Source organism: Hippopotamus amphibius, chromosome 7 (genome assembly GCF_030028045.1).
Source record: "Hippopotamus amphibius kiboko isolate mHipAmp2 chromosome 7, mHipAmp2.hap2, whole genome shotgun sequence".
Taxonomy (NCBI): domain Eukaryota; kingdom Metazoa; phylum Chordata; class Mammalia; order Artiodactyla; family Hippopotamidae; genus Hippopotamus; species Hippopotamus amphibius.
The window spans coordinates 42,237,786-42,257,620 of record NC_080192.1 but is presented as its reverse complement, the minus strand read 5'-3'; positions in this window follow the sequence as shown (position 1 = coordinate 42,257,620).

The following is a 19,835-nucleotide window of genomic DNA, read 5'->3' as shown; positions in this document are numbered from 1 at the left end:
GGGAAGACCCTTCCAGTGTGTGCACTTTTCCCACCCATCTTCCCCCTGCCCAATCCCAGAGAATCCCGAAGCAGCCCAGGAAATGAGGAAGGTGCGCCAGAACTGCGAAGAAGGGGGAAAGAACCCCCCCCAAGCCCACCTTCCCATTTCAGAGTTTTAGCTAGAACTGAGATGGGCTGAATGAGATGAGAAACTAAAGCTTATGTATTGAACTGGACTGTTTAATTCCCTGGAATTGACATTTACATGACATGCCAAGCAGTCAGCCTCAAGGTCACTCAAGGGAAAGGAAGAACAACTCCGCAGAGTGGGATTAAAGGGACAGGAATGGGACAGACTGAAGGTGCTTTCTGCTTGCTTCCTAACTAATCCAATTCATTTCATAAAGTGCTACATCTTGTTTATGCACACTTTCTGTGATTAGTACTTTGGGCTAAAAATTACATTTCTATAAAGAATAATAGCAATGATGCCTCATGCTTATGTTGATAGCTGATAAGTGTTAGACATTATGCTGAGTATTTTTACAAGCATCATCTCATTTGAGCTCAACAATCGCATTAAGAAACTCATTCAGTCTGTTTTACAGTTAAGGAAGCTAGGTTAAATAACTTGCCCAAGGTCACACAGCTAGAAAATGGTGAAGGCAGGACCTGAACTCAGACGGCTTGTCTCCAAAGGCTAAATCCTTCATTGCTAGGCATCTCTTGCAAAACATTGGACTAGATATTATACAATAAAACAAAATAGTTAATGATAGAAATGCCTATGCCCAGATCCATTTTATCACATTATTGGGTTGGCCAAAAAGTTCATTCTGGTTTTACCAGACCATCTTATGGAAAAACCCAAAAGAAAATTTTGGCCAACCCAATATTTGCCAATTTTACATTAAAAAATTCTCACATATTTTATGTTTTTATCTAAGTGGCATGAATGAAGTTCAAGGGCAGCGCTGACCAGCAGAATTTTCCGCAATGCAGGAAATGCTCTGTAGCTGTGCTGTCCCATACAGTAGTCACCAGCCACATGTGACTGCCGAGCACTTAAGTGTGACTAGTGCAACTGAGGAATTGAATTTTTCATTTAATTTGTTTTTAATTACATAATCTAACTTCAAATTTAAATAGACATATGTGGCTGGTGGCACAACATCGGAATAGTCAAAATTAATACTGCAGGCATATCTTGGCCTGCCTGTCATTGGCAGAGCTGGGTATATTGCATATCACGGGCCAAAATGGAGACTCTAGGTTACCTGAAGGAGAAAACTCTCGATCAAGGAAGAGCTAGGCGATTCGTCTGAGCCAGAAAAACTCCCAGTGAAATCTACCTAAAGTCTGAGATGATGCTGATACTTTAAAGATTCCTTTGGATTAAAAAGTTTCTGTAATTTTGGGGATGTTCAAGCTGGAGAATGTTTCTATACCACCAAATTAATTGTCGTAAAATACTTTATTCAGCATTAAAAAAAAGAAACCCTCACTTCCCAGTGGTTAGACTTAAATCAAGCTACACATTTACTGTCTGAAAATCAAAGTATTCCTCCCAACAGCTAGAACATTATCATTGTTCTGGGCAACATTTTAAGAAAGACATTTTGAAAATGATTCTGAGGACAGCCGTCAGGATGAAGAAAGGTCTGGAAAGATGGTCACGTGAGAGAGCACGGGGTTATTAGCCAAGAAGAGAGAAGGTGCAGAGCTTGTATGGGTGCTGCCTTCAAGCAGCTGAATGCTTGTCATGTAGGAGAAGGACTCCTGTTATTCTGCTTTATTCCATAGGGGAGAACTAAGATCACAAAGAAGAACTTAAGGGGAGATCAGGTGGCCCCAATACCAGCAGAAGCAGGAAGGAAGCTGAGCTGTTCAGCAGGAGAATTTGCTATTTAAAAAGTGATCCACTCCAGCCACCAATTATGTTCAAGCAGATTCTGGAAAATTTTAAATTCCAAAATTTAAAATTATAGTTAACATAGAACCCATACCTCTCAAAGGAACTTACTGAAAAGTTGTCACAGGGGCCTTGAGAATGCAAAGGCCTGGGACAACCATTCCTTTTTTTTGAAAAGAATGAGAATATTTAGTGACTATTTGTATATTAGTTACCATAAAATTTAAGTTATATCCATATCTATTCTACGTCTTGCCATCAAAATTTTAGGTTCTATTGAAATATGTGTCCCCAAAAGAGCAAAACACTGATCTATTAGATTGCATGACTTAACAGTTCTAAGGACTGTTGTTATGTAACTTTGAGACTACATATCAGTTATAAGACATATTTGTTGGAGTTTGTAGAAAATTCAGCGCATTCTAGGAAGTTGTAAATTATATTTTTATAGGAGGCAGAGTTTGCATATTAACCTTGCAGAAATTAGCCCACGATATGACTAATATCAGTATAATTCTAGTTAATTCACTCTATATAAATTGCTAAGTAAATTCTCTTAGAATTAGGAACATACCTAAAAGCACCCTTCTTTGTAAATATTATTTTGCAAATACAGTAAATACTACTCTAGTAGATTAATTTTAATATAGTGCACACACCTTATTTCTTCCAAAATCTTTTTTTTTTTTTTCACATTTTTTTGTCAGGAATTCTCTCCTCTTCCTTTTCTATTTATTCAATCCCCACTTATAATTCAAGGCCCTGTATAAGCTTCTTCTTTACCATGAAGCCTTCCAAGATTGCCTCAGTCCAAGGTAAAGTCTTATTCTTTTGAATTTATACTATGGCCATGTCTGAGTTACTCTATGCTATGCAGCTCTAATAATATGATTCCTATAACACTCTTTGTCCTTGTGTTTATTTTCTATTTGACTACGTTGGCTTATTCCTGTTTCAGCACAGTGTCTTATATAAAAGGGGACATAGTAAATGATGACAAATTGATTGAGAAAAGTTGGAAAATCCATAGATGGGAGAACTGGCAAAACTAGGATGACTTTATATCCCAGTTACCTTTGCTGTGTAACAAATTACCCCAAAACTTAGTGCCTTAAAACAACCATTTTATTACACTCAAAAATTCTATTGGTCAGGAATTTGGAAAGAGCACAGTGGGGCTGGCTTCTCTGTGTTCCATGATGTCTGAGATCTCAGCTGGGAAGATTCTAAGGCTGGGAATAATTCAACGACCGGGGCCTGGAATCATTGGAAGACTTGTTCAATTGCACATCTGGTGATTGGGTGAGAATGACTCAAAGATGAAGCCTGACAACCAGAGCACCTATCTGTGGCTTCTCCGTGTGATTTGGCTTCTTCACAGCATAGCAGGCTCAGGGAAGTCAGGCTCCCAGTATGACCATTCCAGCCAATCACGTGAAAGCTATATTGCTGTTTCTAGTTTCTGAAGTCGCATAGTGTCCCCTCCCTTCATACTCTATTGGTTAAAACACTCACAAGCCCATTCAGAAGCAAGGGGAGAGAACATCAACCCCATCGCTTGGGAGCAGTGGCAGGTCATATTATCAAACAAATGGGATGGGAAATATTGTTGCAACCATTTAGAAAAGTATAACCTACAGTCGTTAAAATCTTTGCAAAATGCAATTTCTGAATCGGTTCTAGGCTAGAGCGGACTACACGGTATTTGGATATGCTCAGTCCGTGACTAAATACTCTGGATCAATGAAGTCCACACCAAGGTACAACCTGTCAGTAAAAATAGCAATAACAGACACCAGTGATGGACACATCCTATTAAATACTTACTATGTGCCTGGCAGGCGTTATCAAATTCCATTCTCAAAACAACAGAAAGAGCTTACTGTTACCCCCATTTGTACCCACGAGAAAATTGGGGCACAGAAGAATCAAGTAACTTGCCCAAGGTCTGATATCAGCCAGGTCTGTCTGACTCTGGAGTCCAGCTTCTTAACCCTGAGGGTGTAGTACCTCTTTACAGGAAATCGTTCATTTTTAAGGTTCAGTGCCTTTCAACCCCACAGCTCTTTGTAAATACTTAAGCTGGTCTGAGGAGAGTCACTTTTAGCACTGAATCCTCCTGTAGTGTGTTACATTGTTCCTGGTTTTTTGTAGCTTGCACAAACCCTTCTGGAAACTTCCTAAAATTGTTTCTCAGACTATTTCTCCAGACACAACTTGGTAATAATTGCTTCTGGCATCTGTTTTCATCAGCTCAGAGCATCATATCCTCCCTTATTGTCGCCTACCATAGCAGGTGCAAAGCAGCAAGTAAGAACAAACCCACATATAGCAACTAATATCCCGTAACAGCAACTTTTGTTCCTATGTTTGAATCATGCTGTGTGGCTCTCATACCTGGCTCTGAAGTAAAAGTCTTACTGCAGGTTTTTAAAAAAGATTTACCTGAGTGCCTGCGTGATGGCTTTCTCTGATTTATGGGGCAGATGAAGGTTCCTGCTGCAGCCAGAATTTTTCGCATCTACTTAAACACAAATTAGTGAAGCCTGAGATACCCCATGGACTAATTAAAGAGAAACCGCCAAACCACTGGAAAAGAGAATTTCCACACAGATTTCCCTGTAGCGATGCTTGTCAATTTGTAGGAAACGAAGAACAAATATTCCAAATAGTGATTAATGGTCTGAATGAAAATTGCACACACGCACAAAGAGCCCACTTAATAAACTAATAATGGAAAGTACAATTGTGGATAAGCTGCTACTGATTTCTCTCCTTGGAGGTTCAAATGCAGCAGCCAAACTAAGCAGGTATTTGAATGCAGTGATTTTCCCCCCAAAAGAAATCATGTTTCATCTCTATTTTCTAAATTCTTTTCGTCTTGCGAAACATCTGTCCCTTGTATTGCACAAGAATAGAAAGCACACACTGCCTAAAGGCAGGTGGTCTAGCTTTGAAAGATGCTAATATTCACCATTCAGTTAGAATCTCCTAGACTGTTTAATTGGAATTGGCCTTTATGATTTAGCATTAGCAGGGAAACAACTATCTTTCCTTCAGGCTGAACACTGGGGAGTAGGTGTTCTGAACATCAATTTAAAAGCTGAGAAGCAAGAAAAATATTTCGGGTAACATTATCCCTGCTGGGCTCTACAGAATACTATTACTGAAGTCATCATGGATAGCTATGGAGGGAAACATAAAGAGCTTTCAGCAAGTACTGGTTCCTGGGTAGATTTTAAACATTCCACTCTAAGGAAGTGTGTAGCTATATCAAAGTAGTAGGTGCACATCTGGAACATTCAGAAAATAACTGGAACAGAAAAAGAAGGAAAGACAACACTGCCTGCAACAACCACTGAACTATAGCAACCCATGAACTGGAAGAAAGGATTAAAAATAAATGGGAATCTTTTAGAAATTTAATGAGATTATGTATAAAATACTCATTTCAAGTTTCTTAGACTGATTGAATATAAGCACTAAAAAAAATCTCAAAATAACATTCTGCCTAACTTTTTTTTTAATTAATTAGTTTATTTATTTATTGGCTGCATTGGGTCTTTGTGGCTACACACGGGCTTTCTCTAGTTGCCGCGAGTGGGGACTACTCTTCATTGTGGTACACGGGCTTCTCATGGCGGTGGCTTTTCTTGTTGCGCAGCATGGGCTCTAGGCGCGTGGGCTTCAGTAGTTGTGGCACACGGGCTCAATAGTTGTGGCTCACGGGCTCTAGAGTGCAGGCTCATGGGCTTAGTTGCTCCTCAGCATGTGGGATCTTCCTGGACCAGAGATCGAACCTGGTCCCCTGCACTGGCAGGCAGATTCTTAACCACTGTGCCACCAAGGAAGTCCCCTAACTTTCTTATTTTATGCTTTATTTTGTTTGATAAGAGAGTAGTAGAGAAAAAGTAGATAATGAGTAGTATAAATAGGGCTAGCTACAGGTCTCCAAACTCCCAGTCTACTACCCTTCCTGTCATACTTCTTAGCATGCATAGTTTGTAGAGTAGCTTACAGTATTGCCATATGTGTTATTTCATTGTATCTTCACACAATGTAAGATGTCAGAAAAAGCACCAGTGCATTTCAAAGATGATGCATTCACTTAAATGCAATTAGTGATAGAAAGTTTAGTGTCCTAATATTAGATACATAGGTAATAATTCAAATAACAAAAAACCCCAAGCCTCCAGCTTTTGGGTCCTATATTCCTCCTACTGGCTCAGATGTCCCAGGTAAACAGAAATACGTAAAACTTACACCATTCATGTGATAGCTACACTGGAGATTAAGTGACTGTGCCCACTGAATATTACCAAGTACAAATACTTGTGACACTGAATTCTGTACAGTGATACCTTGGAATAATGTTCTTTTACAACAAACTCCTTGTAAAGAAGGCCATGATAGAAAACAAAACAGAGGCACCCAGCAGCAAGATTTCACAGGTAGCAAGATTTCAAACCAACCAGCCAACCAACTTAATTTTCTCGTCCTATTTTAAGTATAATGACTCAAGTAAGGAAAAGATTGCTCCCTTCACCTTCAGCCACCACACTTTTTTCCAAACTATTCTCTCCATCTGTTTCTCTTATCAGAAAAGGAAAGGCTTCATTCATTCCTTCATTCATCTGTCATCTGATCCTCCATTCACAGCTATTTATTGAGGATCTCTTCCAAGCGAGCACTACACAAGGCGTGGGGGATGCCATGGACAGCAAGACATGCCAAGAAACTCCAACCTGGTGGAAGATGTAGACAGCAAAACAGCTTGCACAACACAGAGCTCTAAGGGCTGTGATGAGACCCCAGCGCGCCTCGACTGTCTCTAACCTCTCTTGCGGAGGTCACCAAAAATCTCCTGGAGGAAATTACTCTAAGCTGAAACCTAAACTCAAGTAGGGTGGGGAATGAGGGGAACGCTTGTTGGAAGGAGCAAGAGGCATAAAGGGGTGGGAACAAAGGGTTTCCTGTTAAAAGAGCTGAAGGAAGATGGTGGAAGAAGGGGCAGGGGAAACAGTAACAACAGGTGGGATTGGATTGGGAGGCTGGGGCCACGTATCTCTGAGTGCCAAAGGTTTAAGAGCAACTGGAGGACAATGAAAGGGTTTAAATAGGGAAAACATGGATAAATATGAGTTTCAGAAAAAAAAAAATCACTCAGGCCAGTTAGGGCACAGTTACGAGGTTGTTACCGTAACCCAGGTGAGAGATAACAGCGCCCTAAAAATAGTTGTACAATTTGACTCACAGGACACAACTCAGTGGCTTCAACGCCACACTTTGATTTTACATTATGTATCTCCTGTTGCGGAGGGTTTATTCCCTGTTGAAAAATTTAAGACTAATCAAGCAAATGCAGAGGTGTTTAAGGGGCAGGAGCCCACAGCAGCGCACACTCCCTTGAATCCCATTAGCCTGAAGATGACTTGCTGGGGGCTGGTCTGGCTGGCTCCCATCACCCGCCTTCTATAACCCTGCCCATCCCTGTCCCTGCCCCCGCCTAGGCCACTCTTCTTAAATCTTTTTCCTAAGTCCAACGTATTTTTCTTCTCTTTCAGCCCTGTTTTCTGCCCATTTCTTGACACAGGCCCCTTTTCCACTGGACTCATTATTTTGACCTCTGCTTTCTGGAAAGGAAGCTTGACAGAGATTTGCATTCTCTTCATTAACAAAGGAGTTACTGATCATGAGTCTGTTGGTGCAATATATTTAAAATTGCTCCTTGCACTTATGTCCACAAGTTTATCCTCTTCTCTTGGGCTCACCCACACCCTCTGTGCCCCTTGGAGAGTTCCTTGCTCTGTATCCACATAGCAACAGCCTTGAGCGGCACAGCTGGTCTCAGAGCTCATGTTGGCAGGAATATCCTAGAAGGAAGTTAAATGTCAGAAGGAAAACGAAGTGGATGAGCTCTAAGATCCTGCGCTCTCCATTGGAGCGTTGTTTCCTAAAAATCCATCAGACCACACATTCCACAGTAAAAGTCATCCTACTTTGAAGATTATGAACGTAAATTTGCCTGATTTTAACCAAATTCACATTCTACCATAAAAGGACATGAGAATAGCTTCTTATTTTCGATAACCAGAATAATTTTTGGCAATATAACAATGGAAAAAAACTGCAGGGTTTGGGGGTGATTGACTCTGGGTATTGTTAAAAGTTTCATGGGTAAAACTAGGTCCCAATACACTTTGACTCTTTGATGACGAGAAACAAAAGAAACTGAACTGAGTCTGAACAAGTCCCTTCTTGACTGAACTTTTAGCATCCCCGAATGGTGTTATTTATGACATTACTCTGACACTGGGAAATGAAGGTACCGAATACAGCCTCAGGGTCTTCTTACACTGCAATGAGTGAGAGTCACGTTTCCCTGGGGAGGGAAACTGATGTTCCCATTGTCAATCATCCCACAAAGAGGTCAATCCTAAAACAAGAAAGGAGGGCTTGAGAGATATTGTCACAGTCCCCGAGGACAACGATGGGACTTTTAACACTGAAGCCTGACTACATTAACAGCAATTCTACCGACTGGGTAGGGGGTGAGCTGCTCCTGGCTACCAGCAATGAATCAAGAACTTGCTCAAATAAGAAATTCCAAGGACAACAGAGGCAGTAATTTTAAAATGTTCTATATAAGTTGTACCTCCCTTTCTTTAGCCTCAAACTAAATGCTTAAAATGCTCAAAATCCTAAAAATCTTAAAATGATGAAATGTACTTCCTGGCCTATGTTTTACTAAGGGAAATTAAGGCAAAGAATAGCGCCCACAGTTGGAGTACACTGGTCCAATATAGCAGTTAATCTTTTCCCAAGGCCAATGGCAGTGGCAGCAGAGATCAAGGTGGGAGAAAGCTGTGCCCACAGAGTGATGCTCTCACAGAGGTGGTGCAGCAGCAAAGACCAGCTGCAGATAGATTCCAGAGCAACCAGCATCTGAGCCCGAGGTTGTGGTTGCCCTGCTACGAGGGCCTGCCGAGGGCTCCTGCTCCACCAGCAAGCAGTGAGAGCAAGCCTGATGCCTGGTGAAGAATGTTAAGTGAGCATGCGTAGTGGTTCAGGAGCCAGAACTCACCCAGTGTATCACCATCACAATACCATCCACAGGTAGTTTTTGACCATTACTCAGTTTTCAGTAGTTTTTGTTCATATTCATTTTTTAATTTGTATCTGTGTTTTATCATCAGTCAAAGACAGACAGCTAAAGAAGACTGATGTTGAAATACAAATTCTTAAGGAACGTAAAAAAGATATTCTATATGTTTCCTTAACATTTTCTTTACCGAATCCACAGTTGTTAACTAACCGAAATATTTATACAGCACATCAAGGTGTCTATAGTTCCACAAAAAAACTGTTAAAAAAGAAAACATTTTAGCAACAATATGGAGTTTGGGTCTTTTTAAAAATGGGATTAAAGATTATCCATAACAAAATGTCTTATTTGAGAACAAAGGCTGGCAAATAACAACATAAATTCTTTCTCTCAATTCATCTTTTAGGAACAAAACATGATTATGTAAATAAAACATTTCACAATTTTAAGAGCAAAATATAAGTTCAACCTTATAAAATAAGCATTTTTGTTGATGTTGCCACATGTAGTTAAATTCATATCTTCATTTTAACATACAATTGGTCCCCAACTAAACATGATAGATATCATTTTACATTTCTGGCCCCTTAATAATGTGTTTAGTTACATAATTAATTTTAAAACATTGAATAACTGGTGTTACTTGTTAAGTTAGAAAAAGCTTACTCTTTTTTTTTTTTTGGCAACTTTGGTCTCACTTTATTTTTTTTTTAAGTGTCCAATTTGATATTTTTTGCTTTTTAAGAACTTTTATTGAGATATAATTGACATATAAGAAACTGCACATATTTAAAGTGCACAATGTGATTTTTTTCCTTATTAGTAATGTATATATGGCAATCCCAATCTCCCAATTCATCCCACTCCAACCCTCCCCCCCCCCCAAGGCACTTTTCCCACTTGGTGTCCATATATTTGTTCCCTACATCTGTGTTACATGTATTTTTTGTAACTATTATTAAGATTGTATTTAAACCACCACATAATTAAGGTAATCAAAGAGTTTGTCCTTCAAATTGGAAAAGTTTGGAAATGGTAGATGCTACTAGTAATCACCAGAATAATATATAAAATCTAGGGCTATCCTGCCAGGACTTTGAGTAATACTGCTAAGCTTATCATCTGTAATAATATATTTTTTAATTTATAATTATTTATTTATTATACAATACAAAAGATGATGAAATGATTTTTAAAATCCTAAGGAAGTTAGTGAGATTATATATTACTATAGAAGGACTTTATGAGCCAAAAAAGGGATACCTAAGGTAGATTCTGCTATTCTAATCCAATCCCTTCATGTCGCAAATGAGGGTACTACAGTAAATAGGCTAGAAGACAGGACCAAGGTATCACAGTTAAGCTAGAGGAAACATTTATGACCCTAAATTATATGTTTTCTAAATGATGGATGGTAATTATGGGCACATCAGAATCTTGCTCCAAAGAGTGATCCAAGGAAGTAAAAACATATTTTTAAAAGTACTTCATAAAACTCTTAACAATGTGAAACAACTACCTTTTTTAATAAAAATCACAAAAAATAATATTCTACGGTTTTAAACTACATTTATTCATAGAAACTCTCCCATTAATCTCAATGGCAGAAAAGATCACCAAAGGCATTCAGAGATGAGAAGGAAAGGTCTAGGCTGGTGACCTGGACAGTCTCTCATCTGGAGGCTTATGCAGAAAGCAGATTCTAACCAAACAGACAACTGAGGCTGCAAGCTCATCCCCACCCACCCCTCTGACATGAATGGTCTGCTGAAGTAGCGATAGCCGAGCGTGAGAAAGTGCACTGAAAGCACTGTAATCTGAATGTAGAAGATCCGAGATCTGGGTGAGCAGCGCCAGTCCACAGCAGTGGACAAAAGTCCATCCGATTTGTGAAAACAGTTTACAATAACTGAGACGGAGGCAAATGCAGTGGCCTTTAGTGGCCAGATTAGACTTTAGTTCTCATTCTGCCTTCCATTTACAAACAGACTCAACCCCTAAGAATTCAAGAAACCCCAGAATCCTTCGGCAACTTCAAGTGGGAGGGCAATGGAGGTCTCAAGAAGAAGGCATAGGATATTCTCCTGAAGGGCAGAAGCAGCATTTTGAACAATTAATTAAAAAAATAAAGCATGATTATATTTTTACCCCAGGTTGGTGATAAGGTTTATACCAGTTACACAAAACTATTCTAAAGTGGTATTTTTCATTATCTTAAGTTTAAATTGTACGAAATCCAGTGGAAATAGAATGTTAATAGGTAAATATGGACATAGATCATTTATCTGGATAATTGAATGCTTCCTACATAATTCCAGCATATTAGCTGGTGAACTGGAAAAGAAAAGGATGAAAAAAGAAAAGTTATGTTAGATTAAAGGCAAGAAATGAGTACAATAATGAAGAAAAGGCAAGTAAGATGAGGGAAGCCAATGAGAGCATCTGATGAGGGAAAAGTCCTTCCATTGTTATTTAGTGGCCACATTTTTCCCCATTCATTTTGTCTTTACAGTAAACATTTAACATAGCACCTTGAGTTCTCTAGAAGGAAAAACACAAGATTTGAAGACAGAAAACTTGAATTCAAATCCTTGCCCCATCACTTAGCATTTTTCGTCCTCATTTCCCTTTGCTAGAGAAGTGTAGGAACCAGTTACTTACAGGTCTTGTTGAAAAGAATAAATAAGATGTCCATATAAGCTTACCTGACATATAGAAGACCATCAGATATATTAATTTTTCCAAGAGTATTTAAAATTATTTCAAAGAACACTTTTTAAGAAAGAGTGTGTAGAAAAATAGGGAAATCATAAAGGAAATATGGAGCCTTAGAAAGCCTTGCAGTGAGTTAACAAGCCATTTAAAAATGCTCATTAGCATTTGATAACTTTTGCATTTGCTAAAGTGCCGTTCTGAAGATTCTATTATTATACAAGTTGCAATTAATGAAATAAGGAAAAATGAAAACTCAACCTATCAGAAAATTGCCAATTAGCAGGATGGGGATTAATATAATTGTAATTTGAGAACAGATATTAATAATTAAAAGGTCAAGATGGTCCACGCCTTAGGAAATCATGTAACAGGAAGTTTATAATTAGCTATTCAAGGGGAAAACTTCACCTTTCAGCACCATGCAAAATTCTAAAAGAAGACAGGCCATCTGTTTTTCCTACCTGAAAAGATGCCTACCCTTCTGCTATTTGGCTTGGTCATCACCAACACCACCATCAAGACATACAATGCATATTCCAGGCCCCAAGAATAAAAATGTCTAGTTGTCCCCCTGCTAAAATTAATAACAAAATTTTAAAGAGAACATCTAAGTAGGAATTCAGGACTAGGTATAAATGAATAAGCAAGAAAAGCCAAATTTCCCAGGTTATATCAGGGTCATCATTGTTACCATCAGTATGGTAGTATTTATTTTATTAACTGTTATAAAATGCAGAGCATTTCTTAAAATTCCTCCTAACAAATTCCAGAAGGCCCCAGAGATTATTTTAAATATGCTTAATATTAGCTTCACAGATACTACTTAGTGTCTTGTCACTTTGCTCTAACCCTGTTCCAATAGCTATGGTGATGGCTTCTGGAGAAATCGCAGAATTAATGAGCACTAGCCAGACCAATGCCAGGAACAATTACAGTGCATCGTGTCCTCCCCATTTCAGGTCAGACTCAGGCTAGTTCAGCTCATACTCCAGCTCTCCAACAAAAAGAGAAGAGAAAGCATTCCTTACTGCCTCTTGACCTGCCCTGCTGTGACATCTTCCTGCTCAACACATCTTAAGCCACTCCAATAAAACAACTCTCTTTTTTCAAATGTGTGACTATTATGCTGAACAACTGAGATCTGAGAGAAATGAGAAGGCAATTTTATTTTGTTCTTCTACTGTCTTTAAATTATGCTTGGGGATAGATCTTCCCTGACCCTGGATGAAAATTTCGGCAGGTGACAGAACTTTTCAGGTCATTCTCAGATAACACAGTCAGTGATGTACTAAATCTGTTCATACTGACTTGCCAGAGTCAACTGTACATGTTTCTCGCTAACTCTGCATGTAGTGACATCATGCCTGAAATCAGTCATGGTAGGCAAACACTACAAACCAGTCTCCACCACAATCACATCAGAGAGCTGGTTGTTAATCACTTACCCATGGCTGCAAACAATTCTCTGGTTACTTCAAAAAATAAAACACACCTTCAGTTTAGCAAAGCAAATATCCTGTCCTTCATAATAAGAAAACCTGCAAACATGCTTTAAAGTTGAAGCTTTTATCTTTGTACTGCTGAGGTTCACATCAGTGGGATGGCCTGCAATGAGGAAAAGAGAATTTTCTCTCTTTCCTTAACTGGGGTTTCTCTCCACCCCATCTTGCTACTGCAGTTCCAGAATCTCTCTAGACTTAGGGCAGGAGGAGGTGGCAGGAGTCAGAGGAGTTGGAGTTCTGACTTGGCTGAGATTGTTAGGACGTCGTAGTGTTAGGGACCTCTGACTTGGCAGATGTACAGAGCTGACTCTTTCGCCTGAACTTTTGTGAGTTCCTAAGCATTCTCACACCGTCGGGGTCCTCCACATGCAGTTGGACTTCTTCTGCAGCCCTTTAACAACTATTTTCTGTCCCAGTTTCTTTCTGCTGAGGTCCCCTCACCCCTCAAAGAACCCTCTTAAACAAGACCTAAAATGAATGTACTCCAACACTCACACACACATCCTTTGGCCTGACAAGCTCTGAGAACACAGGTATCTTAGTCAGCTTGGGCTGCTACAACAAAATACCATGGGCTGGGTGGCTTAAACACCAGGCATTTATTTCACTTTTCTGAAGGCTAGGAAGTCTAAGATGGTGTCAGCAGATTTGATTCTTGGTGAGGACCTTCTTTCTGATTTGCAAATGGCCTTTTGCTATATCCTCACATGGGAAATGAAGAGAGAGAGAGAGGAAGGGAGGGAAGGAGGGAAGGAGGGAGAAACTGCACTCTGATCTCTTTCTCTTCTGAAAAAGGCACTAATTCCATTCTGGGGGTCCCACCCTCATGATCTCATCTAAACCTAATTACCTCCCAAAGACTCCACCTTCAGATTGGGGAGTTAGGGATACAACATATGAATTTGGTGGGAACAGAAGCATTCAGTCCAAACAGGTCAAAGCCAACACCTCAGTAACTCTATAATGTGGTAAGGAATTCAGTATTTCAAACCCAGTTTTTAAGTATCTCTTTGGATAATTTTGTATCATATTTTCCCATCTTGTTTTATATCATTGTACATCTAAAGTTCTATGCTTTGGGAAAAGCTATTTTAAGATTGTTATGCAACATTTTTATTGCAAAGACCCCTTTCCTAGAAATGAGAATGGAATTACTGAAGGCAGAGCTAGAGCAATACTGTCCTCAATCCAGGCAAGCAAAGACTTGCCCCAAGTCTTGTACTTCAGGGATTTGAAGTACAATTTGAAATGCTATCCTTCCTTACCTGGAAAGGGATGTTAAGAATCCATCTCTTTCCTTTCCTAGGCAATCTATAAAATACAATATCTTTAGTAGTTCCTTTCCAAAGTCTAAGCTAAGCTGAATGGAATAATACAAGGATAGTAGATAGAAGACTTCAGTTCAATGTAGGGTTTATCCTCTGAGGTGGCCATGGTCAAGCTTACCATGCTTCTAGGACTTTTGATATGGCATATCAAAGATAGTGTAATGACTGTTGGTGGGAAAGTAAGTTGGTGCAGCCACTATGGAAAACAGTACGGAGCTTCCTCAAAAAACTAAAAATAGAGTTGCCATATGATCCAGCAATCCCACTCCTGAGCATGTGTCTGGATAAAACTATAATTCAAAAGATACATGCACCCCTCTGTTCATAGCAGTACTATTCACAATAGCCAAGACATGGAAACAACCTAAATGTCCATTGACAGATGAATGGATAAAGAAGATGTGGTACATATTTACAGTGGAATATTACTCGGCCATAAAAAAAAACAAAATGCCATTTGCAGCAACATGGATGGACCTAGAGGTTATCATACTAAGTGAAGCTGTCAGAAAAGAAAAGACAAATACCATATGATATCACTTATATGTGGAATCTAAAATATGACACAAATGAACTTGTTTACAAAACAGAAACAGACTCACAGACATAGAGAACAGACTTGTGGTTGCCAAGGGGGAGGAGAAGAGGGGGAGGAGTGGATTGGGAGTTTGGGGTTAGCAGATGCAAACCATTATCTATAGAATGGATAAACAACAAGGTCCTACTGTATAGCACAGGGAACTTTATTCAGTATCCAGTAATAAACCATAATGGATAAGAAAAAAAGATAGTATAATGAAAATGTGCCTATTTGTTACTTAGTTGCTACCATATAACTTGAGATCAAAGATACAATATGCACTGGTGATAGAGCAAAAAAATGAAAGTAAATTTGAATATTAAATCTAAGTGATACGATTTATCAAAAGTAATTTTTTCAATCATTTATATAGTTATTCTTTAATTTTAAAGCAACATGACTGGGGCCTAAAAAGCTCAACAATATCCTATTTGGCACTTCCTTCAACCTTGCAGGATGACCTCCCTCATGAAACTAAAGACTAGGGCCAAGCATGTCTTTCCTGAGAGAACCAAAGAAAACCGAAGAAGTTGTACACAGGGAGCAGCCCCTAACTGATGTTATCTTTCAGCCTTCATTGAGAGCTATACATGCTAAGCTAAATGCAATAAAGTATAATTGACATCTACTCTATATATTTCAGGTTCACTCTGTCTCATCTTCAAGTCTAGTCTTCTGTAAGCTTAATTCATGCTTCAGGTCTCTACTGTCCCACAACATCATGCAGCAGATTATTGTTGAACTCCAAAGGGTTACACACACACATACACACACACGTACACCATGAACAAGAATTTTCACAGTCAGCATATGATGTACATTTTACCATGACCTAATAAAATCACACATGCGTGAGTATAAATGAACAAGTGTTTGACACATACTACGTACCCTAACACATTTGATGCATTGTGGTATTTGCTGTTTTATTTTTAATAACAATTTTCATAAACTGATTCATTGATCGAATAATGGGCCTCATCCTGCAGTTTAAATCCATTTTGCTCTACATCCATTTTCAGATTGTACCCTGGAATCCATTAGTGTACAATCAATGAAATTCATTACAGAATTATCTGCTTTCCTGGCCTACCACTCAGTTTTTTTCTTTCTTTACGAAAATGTCCCAAGTGAAATAATTGTGCCAAGTATTTTAGTTTTCTCAATCTCTGAATGCAAAAGGGAAGAATATATCCTCACTTTCAAGTAAATTTAAGAGTGAAAGACTTCTCTAAGAAAGGTAAATGTACACACGTATGCACACACACACACACACACACACACCTATAGAGGAATACAATTATGGTGAATATAGATTTTTATCCTTTTTCACTTAGTATTACAGTAAAGGATACTTATCTATGCTGTTAAAATTCCTCAACAACATAACTTTTCATTATTGCTTACAGTTCATCAAATAGGTATTTTGTAAAATAGAAAAGTAATCATTTATTACTAAGATTATTTCCAGACTATTTAGTAAAATATTTTAATAAATAATAAATGACCAAATGAAAGAAAAAAGTTATGAAATGTCTACCACAATCCCATGTAATATAAAAATTAATCCAAAGCACTTGTATATGGTTAAAACCTAAATAATAGTTTAATATGAAGTATGCCTTAGTATCATTAAATATTTCTTATCCAGTTTTCAGGTAAAACAGTTTACAGAAATGTTCAGCACTTTAAAGCTAGGATCACTGAAAAGTAGCTTAGAAATTTTGCAAAGTAATCAGAATCTAGTTAAGTTTAATAAAGTTTACAAGTCTTTATAATGAAAGCTTCTTAATAAAGAAAATTGTTTCTCGTGTAGATAAGAAAAACAATACCTTACTATTAAATGGAGGGGAAAATCTAGAATGAGTATAAGTTTAAATACATTGCACTTGAGGTACCTGTGAAAATCTTGTGGTAATATATACATAGACAGTGAGGGCTGTACCTGTTAAACTCAAGCGAGATAAAGTGGTCAGACTGTATATTTAGCAATAAGACCAAAGCCATGACTGTGAATGAGACCAGACAGATATAGAATGTGGAATGAAAGGAGAAGACCATGGTCACACAGAAAAAGCAGGACCAGGTCCTTAGTGACTCCAGTCTTCCATACTTCTCTTCCCTTTAGCTTTAGAGATTGTCCATATGTATTCTTCCTTTAAATCTACATCACATACTTTGTATTCCTAAACATACTGGGCGCTTTTCAAGGGCATATACTTCTCATCTTCAATTGTACATAGTGCAGAGTTAGATGCTAAAAGGGCTCCAGACTTACATGTGCAGTAACGAGACTCCATATTTCAGACAATCTTGTACAAGATGTAAACAAGCATTTGCTTGAAGGCACTGGAGACTCAAGAAGATAATAATTACCAAGCCATCATCCAAAAGAAGAGAGAAATCAAGATACAAGTTCAGGATTTAGGCTCATTTTTCCTCTGGGGTTGCTAAGGGACCAAAAGGCTGAGCAGTGTTCTTGACAATACCTAGGAATAGGTAGACAAACGCTGGATTCCAGGACCTATGTAGGAGTACAGGGAGGTGCTGGTGTATTCCACGCACTTTGGGTGAAGACTCTGAAGAGTCCCTTAGGAGTAAGAATGAACCAGAAGTGGTCCTTCATAGGAACAATAGCCAAGCTTTCAATCCTCCCAATCCCAGATTGCTAGTGTCCAGAGGCCACTGTTGAAGCAAAAGTAAATAATCTCCAGAGAAATATATTATACTAGATCTCAATTTCAAAGTACAATGTCTGTGCTCAAATCAAATACATTCACACATGTGAAAGTACAAGATAAAATAAATGAGAACCAGCAGAAAAAACAAGCAATTTAAAAGGCCTACAGGGGCTGCAGATGTTGGTGTCGCCAAACACAGACTTTAAAATAACTATGATTACTATAATTAAGGCTATAAAGATACAATTGAGAATTTCAATATAGCTGGAAACTATGAAAAAGGACATAGTACATTCTTAAAAACACACAGAAATTCTAGAAATCAAAAATACAATCAACAAAATTAAGAATCCAATGATGGGTTTAACACTAGCTTAGAAGTAATGAAGAGAGAATTAGTGAAGTGATATATAAATCAGAAGAAACAATTTAGAAAGAAGGACAAAAAGAAAAAAGAGGATAAAAAATACAGACGTAAGGTTAAGAGGAATGGAGAATAGAATGAGAAGGTCTAAACTAGGTGTAAATCACAGTCCCAGGTAAATGGGGGAGAGACTATGTGTCAGAAGTAACATTTGAACAATGGTAGAAAATATTCCAAAACTGAATATTCTAAGACACAGATTCAAGAAACCCTATAAAGCCAAGAAGTTTAAATAAAAAGAAATACATGTTTAAGCACATCTTAGTAAAACTGATTATGGTCAAGAAAGAAACAGATCATCTTCAAAACAGCAGAGAAAAAACACAGATTACCTCAAAAGGAACAATTACACTGAGTGTTGACTTCTCAAAACAAACAACAACAAAAAAACACAACAAAAGCTAGAGATAACATATATTTACAGTGCTGAAAGAAAACAAGTGCTAATTTATCATTCTAATGAAGGTGAAATAGAAATATTTTTTGGATAAGAATTGAGAGAATTCATTACTAACAGGCCAATATGAAAAGAAATATCCAAGAGCATTCTTTAGGTGGAAAAAAAAATGAAAGCAGATGAAAGGTAAAAAATGGAAAAAAAAATAGAAGAATAACCAAAAAAATGGTAAATGTATGAGTAAATATGTTTTAATATTGACTATATAAAATAATAATTAAAACTAACAACACAAGTAGCATTTAGTTGGAAGGGTAAATGGCATTAAAATGCTCTAAGATTATTTTACTTTCTGGAAATAGGATAAAAGTAACAATTAATATTATACTCTGATAAATTAAGGATACATGTTGCAATCCCTAGGATAACACTAAAGACTGTGTAAAATGGAAAAACTTTAAAAAGTATCAACCCAAAAGAAGGAGAAAAGAAATACAGGCCTATCAGTACAAATAGAAATGAACATAATAAAATGTAGATTTAAATCCAAGTAGATCAGAAATTATATTAACGATAAATGTTAAATGCTCCAATTAAAAGGCAGCTTATTGGATTGAATTTTTTGGAATGCTATATATAAGAGAGATATAAACAAAAAATTAAAGGATGAAAAGATAGAATTTGCAAACATTAACCAAAAGAAAAAGAAGAGCCATCTTAATGCCCAAGTAAGCAGATTTTAAGGCAAAAAGCACTATAAGAGATAATGAGGAAGTTTTTTGTTGACCAACTATGTAACCATAAAATGACTAAAATTAAGGAGGAACGCAAAAGAGAATATGGCAAAATGAGAATTCTCATGCATTCCGACTGAGCGTGAATGAGTACATCTGCAACACATTCTGGTATCATTTACTAAAGATGAAGATGTACATATCTGCTACAGACTATATATTTGTTTTCCCCTAAAATTCATATGTTGAAGTCCTAATCTAAATAGGATGGTGTTAAGAGGTGGGGCCTTCGGGAGATAAGATCATGAGGGTGAAGTCCTCATAATGGAACTAATGCCCTTTGTTAAGAAGAGGCGCAAGAGAGCTTGCTTCCTCTCTCTGCTCTCTGCCCTGTGACGACACAGCAAGAAGACTATTGGCAAACCAGGAAGTGAGCTCTCACCAGACACTGGATATGCCAGCACCTTGATCTTGGA